The sequence below is a fragment of the Triticum aestivum genome, chromosome 7D, assembly GCF_018294505.1.
Source record: "Triticum aestivum cultivar Chinese Spring chromosome 7D, IWGSC CS RefSeq v2.1, whole genome shotgun sequence".
Classification (NCBI taxonomy): domain Eukaryota; kingdom Viridiplantae; phylum Streptophyta; class Magnoliopsida; order Poales; family Poaceae; genus Triticum; species Triticum aestivum.
The window spans coordinates 520,409,403-520,417,204 of NC_057814.1; positions in this window are offsets into that span (position 1 = coordinate 520,409,403).

Consider the following 7,802-nt stretch of genomic DNA (forward strand, 5'->3'; position numbering starts at 1 on the left):
GGGGGTGGCGGCCCAGTTTGGGCCGGGGGTCCAGTGGGGGGGAAGGGCCTTCTCCTTTTTTCTTTTCCTTTGTCTGTTCTGTTTTCTGTTTTCTTTTTATTTGTTTATTTTCTTTTCTGTTTTATTTCATTTAAAAGTATTTAGGTATTTTATAAAAATGTGCTTTCTCCACCATAATTACCAGTGTATTATTTGGCACCCACTGAACATTTTTGTTTAAATTTTTGAAAACTTTTATTTTCCACTTTTAAATTTAATTGAAGTCTGATCTAGGAGTTTGAAAAGGAATGTGATTCAAATGTGATCAAGCCCTGTTTAGCAACATGATTAGCTTAATCACAGGGAGTTACTGTAGCATGATTCTCAGGGTGTTACAGGACAGCGTCCTGATCAGCATCCAGCAATGGAATAAGAATAAGGACCCTGAAGTTTCTTATGTCCAGGATAGATAGAAAGATCATCTTTGGACCTCGCTGATGCCAAATTTCAGCCTACCGCGAGAGGAGGATCTGAATAACCCAGTTATAGAGAGAAAGGTCAAGGCGTTTGCTCTTAAGAATATGGAAGAACTATTCAGGTACTGGAAGAAAGAGTTGAACACAAAGTTTGTCGAGAAAGAGGAGACTCTAGAATTCATCGGTCGATACGAGAAGATAAGAGATCACTGGCCCGCATTTGTGGCCTACAAGAAATCGGAGAAGGGTAAGAAAAGGTCACTGACAAACAAGGAAAATGCTGCAAAGAAGAAGTATCACCATCACATGGGGTCAGGTGGCTACTACAAAGCCCGGCCGTTGTGGGCAAAGCTGAGAAAGACCTGCTTGCTAAAGGGGTCCAACCAGCGACATTGCACTGGCCAGATCGTTCAAGGACTTGATTTTTCGGGGTTGGGGGAACTTTGGAACCAGAAATAGGGGAGTGTGTTTGGATGGACGAGCAACTTGCAATACCCATCCGGAAGCTTCATGCAGCAATCAAGGCAGCGCAGGAAGGGACGTTCATTCCCGACAAAGAGAAGGACGAGCTGACAGAGGCCCTCGGGAATCCTGAACACCCTGGATGAACACGAGGCACATCAGGCTCCGTTCCGTGGGTGCATGGGTTTCCCGACAGTGGTGGTTACAGAAGCCGAGAGAGAAAGAGGAAAGAGGAAGCAACCGAAATGCAGAGGCTCAGTGCAAGATTAGCAAAACTAGAGGAACTTGAAAGCCAGCGAGCTACCGGCCAACCATCTCAGCAGCACGAAGATCCTTGCTTCGAGGCTGCCCCAGAAGCTACCGCACCATCTCAGCGGAGAAGCAGCGTGGCTTCCAAGAAGCTCGTTCAGCCTGATTTCACGGCTCCTCGCAACCCCGTGGATAGTATCACAGAGGCTGAACATTGTGTGCTAATGACGAAATGCCAGAACCTAACCTTGAAGGCGGCGGTCGGCTCTATTGTACCTCCTGGAGCTGAGGGAACTTAGCATTGCCGTCCGATTCCACATCGCTGTGCTGTTGTGATGGTGGATGAAATAATGGATGGATTTGAGGGGTTGGAGCTTGATTTCCCTACATGTGAAGGGGATATTCTTCCGGAAAATGCTTTGAGGAGTAGTTGTCTATGGAGAAAGGAGTACATCAAGCTTCCAAACTGGACGCCTCAGCAGACTCAGCCTCCTCCTGCGCGTCAGGGCACTCCGCCTCCTCCTCCTCCTCCGGCATGTCAGGGCACTCCACCTCCTCCGGCACATCAGGACACTCCACCTCCTCCGGCACGTCAGGGCACTCTGCCTCCTCCAGCGTGTCAGCGGACTCCGTCGCCTCAGCAATGGCGGAAGAGAGACGCCGCCGCTCCGGCGGCTAGCAGTACAAGAGGCGGGAAGAAATGCAAATTTTCTCAAAGCCTCAAGCCTCTTCCAAAGTTACCATATGAGAGGATTGACAAGGAAAATACGGAAATCAGTGCTGCCGAAGTGAAGGCCCATTTTCAACAGAAACCTCCAACTCCGAAGGAAACGGTAGATCCGATGAAAGTGAAGCGCACTCTAGATTCCCTTAAGCGACCACCACTGCCTCCGCTGCAATCCAACTATGACCGCTGTATTGCAAAGACATATGATGAAGCGCGGCGGTCGGGAAGTACTTCCAGTGCTGCAAGAGAAGCATAACTAAGAAGTGGGAAAACAATTCCCCAGCTTGGCGAATAGGAGAAGCAATCGTGCCCCCTACTCAAGGTGTCTAGCGATATCATCGCTAATCATCCGGGGTTACTGCCAGGTGATACGTCTCCAACGTATCTACTTTTCCAAACTCTTTTGCCCTTGTTTTGGACTCCAACTTGCATGATTTGAATGGAACTAACCCTGACTGACGCTGTTTTCAGCAGAATTACCATGGTGTTATTTTTGTGCAGAATAAAAAGTTCTCGAAATGACCTGAAAATCAACGGAGATAACTTTTGGAATTAATAAAAAATATTGAAGAAAGAATCAATAGAGGGGGCCCACACCCTCGTCACAAGGGTGGGGGCGCGCCCACCCCCCTAGGGTGCACCCTCCGACCTTGTGGGCCCCCTGGACCTCCACCGACCTCAACTCCAACTCCATATGTTCACTTTCGGGGAGAAAAAATCGGAGAGAAGGATTCATCGCGTTGTACGATACAGAGCCGCCGCCAAGCCCTGTTCTTCCTCGGGAGGGCAGATCTGGAGTCCGTTCGGGGCTCCGGAGAGAGGAATCCGTCGCCCTCATCATCATCAACCATCCTCCATCACCAATTATATGATGCCCACCGCCGTGCGTGAGTAATTCCATTGTAGGCTTGTTGGACCGTGATGGGTTGGATGAGATTTACCATGTAATCGAGTTAGTTTTGTTAGGGTTTGATCCCTAGTATCCACTATGTTCTAAGATTGATGTTGCTATGACTTCGCTATGCTTAATGCTTGTCACTAGGGCCCGAGTGCCATGAATTCAGATCTGAATCTATTATGTTTTCATGAATATATTTGTGTTCTTGATCCGATATTGCAAGTTATAGTCACCTACTACGTGTTATGATCCGGCAACCCCGGAGTGACAATAGTCGGGACCACTCCCGGTGATGACCGTAGTTTGAGGAGTTCATGTATTCACTAAGTGCTAATGCTTTGGTCCGGTACTCTATTAAAAGGAGGCCTTAAAATCCCTTAGTTTCCAATAGGACCCCGCTGCCACGGGGGGTAGGACAAAAGATGTCATGCAAGTTCTTTTCCATAAGCATGTATGACTATATTCGGAATACATGCCTACATTATATTGATGAATTGGAGCTAGTTCTGTGTCACCCTATGTTATAACTGTTGCATGATGAATGCCATCCGACATAATTATCCTACGAGCTTTTCACATATGATCTTTGCTACTTTACTTTTCCGTTGCCACTATTACGATTCCTACAAAACTGCTACTGTTACTTTTGCCACCGTTGCTGCTACTTCCATACTACTTTGCTACTAACTACTTTGCTCCAGATATTAAGTCTTTCAGGTGTGGTTGAATTGACAACTGAGCTTCTAATACTCAAGAATATTCTTTGGCTCCCCTTGTGTCGAATCAGTAAATTTGGGTTGAATACTCTACCCTCGAAAACTGTTGCAATCCCCTATACTTGTGGGTTATCAAGACCTTTTTCTGGCACCGTTGCCGGGGAGCATAGCTCTATTCTCCGAGTCACTTGGGATTTATATCTGTTGATCACTATGAGGAATCTAAAAGATCAAAGAACTAAGGTTTTCCCCTCAACTACGAGGGGAGGTAAGGAACTGCCATCTAGCTCTGCACTTGATTCTCCTTCTATTTTGAGTAAACTTGCTTCACCTACACCTGCTATTGATTCCGATATGTCGCATGTATTGATGATGCCACTTCTACTATGCATGATGCTTATGATGATACTACTTATATGCTTGATGATACTGTGCCACTAAGTGAATTTCTTGATGAACAACTTGCTAGGGTTAGAGAGAATGAAATTACTGAAACTGATGATATTATTGAAGATTATGATTCTCCCCCTAGATATGAATTACTGTTGTGCCTGAGGGCTATGTTATGGATGAAGAAACTGCTAGAGACTTTTGTGCTTGTAATGATAGAGAGGATCTTAAGAAATTGTTAGCTAAGCTAACATCCTTGAATGCTAGAATGAAATATGATCCTACTTTTGCTACTTCACCTATCTTTGTTACTGATAAGGATTATGAATTCTCTGTCGATCTTGAGTTGATTACTTTGGTTGAATCTGATCCTTTCATTGGTTATGAATCTGAAACTGTTGTGGCACATCTTACTAAATTGAATGATATAGCCACCCTATTTGCTCAAGAGGAAAAAATTCGCTATTACTATATTCTTAAGTTATTTCCTTTCTCGTTAAAGGGTGATGCTAAGTTATGGTTTAATTATCTTGCTCCTGGTTGTGTGCGTAGTCCCCAGGTAATGACCTACTACTCCTCTGCAAAATATTTCCCCGCTCATAAGAAACAAGCTGCTTTAAGGGAAATATTTAATTTTGTGCAAATTGAAGAAGAGAGTCTCCAACAAGCTTGAGGGAGGCTTCTCCAATTACTTAATGCTTTGCCTGATCATCCTCTCAAGAAAAATGAAATACTTGATATCTTTTATAATGGACTAACCGATGCTTCCAGAGACCACCTGGATAGTTGTGCTGGTTGTGTTTTCAGGGAAAGAACTGTTGAGCAAGTTGAATTGTTATTGAATAATATATTGAGTAATGAAAATGATTGGACACTTCCTTAACCAACTCCGAAGTCAACTCCGAGGAAAAGGGGTATTCGATTTCTCAGTCCTGAAGATATGCAAGAGGCAAAGAAATCCATGAAAGAAAAAGGTATTAAAGCCGAAGATGTTAAGAATCTACCACCTATTGAAGAAATACATGGTCTTGATAACCTGACACAGGTAGTAGAGGTAAACTCTCCGTAGATTTGATGAAGGTGACATTCCTCATAATAAGTCTGCTAGACAATGCTTTGATGAGTTCAATAATTTTATTGTTAAGCAAGAAAACTTCAATGCTTATGTTAGTAGACAATTGAAACGTAATGCTTACATGCTTGACCACTTGGGTGATTATATGAATAGAACTGTTAGTGATCTTAAGCTTATTAGTAAACATGCTTCCATGGTTACAACTCAAGTAGAACAAGTACTTAAGCTCAGGATGATTTGCTTAATGAGTTGAATAGTAAGAACAATGATAATGTTGTTAGGGTTATGACCAGAGGTGGTAAAATGACCGAGGAATGTTTGTATCCTGAGGGCCATCCTAAGAGATTTGAGTAGGATTCTCAGAGAACTAATACTGACGCACTTGGTCCTCGTACTAAAAAGAAAAAGGAAACTGATAGGATTTTGCATGCTAGTGAACCTGCTATAGATACACCTGAGAATCCCAATGATATTTCTATTTCCGATGCTGAGACACAATCTGGTGATGAACATGAACCTAGTGATCATGTTAATAATGATGTTCATGTGTATGCTAAACCTAGTAATGATAATGATGTAGAGACTGAACCAGTTGTTGATCTTGATAACCTAGAATCAAAGAATCAACGTTATGATAAGAGAGACTTTGTTGCTAGGAAACATGGTAAAGAAAGAGAACCATGGGTTCAAAAACCCATGCCCTTTCCTCCTAAGCCATCCAAGAAAAAGTATGATGAAATTTTGAGCGCTTTGCTGAAATGATTAGACCTATGTTTTTGCGTATGCGTTTGACTGATATGCTTAAAATGCCTCCTTATGCTAAGTATATGAAAGATATTGTTACAAATAAAAGAAAGATACCGGAAGCTGAAATTTGCACCATGCTTGCTAATTATACTTTTAAGGGTGGAATACCAAAGAAACTTGGAGATCCAGGAGTACCAACTATACCATGCTCCATTAAAAAAAACTATGTTAAAACTGCTTTATGTGATCTTGGAGCTGGTGTTAGTGTTATGCCTTTCTCTTTATATCGTAGACTTGAATTGAATAAGTCGACACCTACTGAAATCTCTTTGCAAATGGCTGATAAATCAACTGCTATACCCATCGGTATTTGTGAGGATGTGCCTATTGTGCTCGTAAACGTTACTATCTTAATAGACTTTGTTATTCTTGATATTCCCGAGGACGACAGTATGTCGATTATCCTTGGTAGACCCTTTTTGAATATTGTAGGGGCTGTTATTGATTGCAACAAAGGCAATGTCACTTTTCATGTTAATGGTAATGAGCATACGGTACACTTTCCGAAGAAACAACCTCAAGTTCATAGTATCAATTCTATTTGAAAAATTCCAACTATTACTATTGGATGTTTTGAATTCCCTCTTCCCACTATCAAAAAGAAATATGATATTCTTATTGTTGGGGAAATGCATATCCCCGTTGAGGTAACCTAGTGTTATTCGAAAATTCTCCGGTTTCATGTCATTCGGAAGAAGTTTGTTAATAAGACTTGATCAACCTTGTTAATGGATTCCTTTTGATGAGCATGAGATGGATGAATTTAGAAGGCACAACTCTTTGTACCCATCTTTTACTTTCTGTTATTTAGATTAAATAAAGCAAAAAATAGCATTTTTTGTCTGTTTTCTGAATTATCCATGCAATAAAAAATGTCCCAAACATAAAAGTTCTCCAAATGCCCTCAAAAGTTAGTATGATTGTTTTTATAATATTTTAGAATTTTGGTGCAAAGAACACACCTGGGGGCCTCACCAGCTGGCCACAAGGGTGGAGGGCGCGCCCACCCCTTGGTGAAGGAAATATTCCCTAGAGGCAATAATAAAGTTGTTATTTATATTTCCTTATATCATGATAAATGTTTATTATTCATGCTAGAATTGTATTAACCGGAAACTTAGTACATGTGTGAATACATAGACAAACAGAGTGTCACTAGTATGCCTCTACTTGACTAGCTCGTTGAATCAAAGGTGGTTAAGTTTCCTAGCCATAGACATGAGTTGTCATTTGATTAACGGGATCACATCATTAGAGAATGATGTGATTGACTTGACCCATCCGTTAGCTTAGCACGATGATCGTTTAGTTTGTTGCTATTGCTTTCTTCATGACTTATACATGTTCCTATGACTATGAGATTATGCCACTCCTGAATACTGGAGGAACACTTTGTGTGCTATCAAACGTCACAACATAACTGGGTGATTATAAAGATGCTCTACAGGTGTCTCCGATGGTGTTTGTTGAGTTGGCATAGATCGAGATTAGGATTTGTCACTCCAATTGTCGGAGAGGTATCTCTGGTCCCTCTCGGTAATGCACATCACTATAAGCTTTGCAAGCAATGTGACTAATGAGTTAGTTACGGGATGATGCATTACGGAACGAGTAAATAGACTTGCCGGTAACGATATTGAACTAGGTATTGAGATACCGACGATCGAATCTCGGGCAAGTAACATACCGATGACAAAGGGAACAATGTATGTTGTTATGCAGTTTGACCGATAAAGATCTTTGTAGAATATGTGGGAGCCAATATGAGCATCCAGGTTCCGCTATTGGTTATTGACCAGAGATGAGTCTCGGTCATGTCTACATAGTTGTCGAACCCGTAAGGTGCGCCTACTTAACGTTCGATGACGATCGGTATTACGAGTTTATGTGTTCTGATGTACCAAAGATTGTTCGGAGTCCCGGATGTGATCATGGACATGATGAGGAGTCTCGAAATGGCCGAGACATAAAGATTGATATATTGGACCATGTTATTCAGACACCGGAAGTGTTCCGGGAGGTT